Here is a 1,309-nt window from a genome sequence, read left to right as displayed (position 1 = left end):
ATATACTATCTCTGTATTTTGTTGATTGTTTTATTTATTGTGCAGAAACTTTTTTCTTTGATATAGTTCCACTTTTTAATTTTTGCTTTAGTTGCTTGTGTTCTTTATGTCGAATAGAAAACATCATTGCCATGACCAGTGTCAAGGAGCTTTCTCCCTATTTTTTTATAGAAAATTCATGATTTCAGTTCTTATTTTTGGGATGATGTAAGAGCTCACTTTTTGTGAGCACATATCTAGTTTTTTGTGCACCATTTCTTGATGTCATTTTCTATTTCTTTTCTAATTCTTTGGTAACAGTTGACTGTGTATGTGTGAGTCTATTTCTGGCTCCTGCATTCTGTTTCATTGGTTTTTATGTAGGTACTATACTATTTTGATGACTATAGCTTTGTAATATAGTTTGAAATCAGGAAATTTGAGGCTTTCAGCCTGTTTGTTCTTCTCAGTATTTGACTATTTGGATTCTTTTGTGCCTCCATACTAATTTTACAATTGTTTGTTCTACATTAGTTTTAATGGTATTCAAATTTTGATAGAAATTTAACCCTCGAACTTAAAGTATAGTAATAAAAAAAGAAGTTTATTTAACTATGTAGATAACTACATGTAGTATAGATATTTTAACAAGATTAATTTTTAGAATCCATGAACACAGGATATAGTTCCCATTTTGTATTCTTCAATTTCTTTTATCAACATTTTATAGTTTTCAGTATGCAGATCTTTAATATTCTTGGTTAAACTCATTCTATTTAATGAATTATTTCATTCTATTTGATAATACTGTAAATGGAATTGTTTTGTTTATTCCTTTTTCAGAATATTTTGCTGTTACTGTATCTAAATGCAACTGATTTTCATGTTAATTTTGTATCCTGCAACTTTACTAGTTTGTTAGCTATAACAGGGTTTTGTTGTTGTTGGTGGTGGTGGTGGTAGTGGTGAAACGGTGGGCATTTTTAACCCTAGTTAACACTTTAAATTGATAGTTGCTATTATCATTTCATAATTCTTTAAAATATGACCAGATGAATTGCTGCTGTCATGAATTCAATGGAATTCACATGTTCCCATTTAAAATAATTTTATCTGTTTTGTCTGGGCCCCAGGATGGGGGGCAGCCCATGGGAGCCGGGAGATTCCAGATGGGGAGGGAGAAGCAAGCAGCGAGGAGGCTGAGCAGGAGAAACAGAGAGGGGCTCTGGGGACAGTAGGGAGGAGAGGGGTCCTGTCGGAGACCCAGTGGGGAGAGACAATGGGCCAGGAAACAGGTTAAAGGTGACAGTGGGCAACAGGACTGCTTCTC

This window comes from Mandrillus leucophaeus, unplaced genomic scaffold (genome assembly GCF_000951045.1).
Source record: "Mandrillus leucophaeus isolate KB7577 unplaced genomic scaffold, Mleu.le_1.0 Scaffold2147, whole genome shotgun sequence".
NCBI lineage: Eukaryota > Metazoa > Chordata > Mammalia > Primates > Cercopithecidae > Mandrillus > Mandrillus leucophaeus.
Note: the sequence above shows the minus strand (reverse complement) of the source record.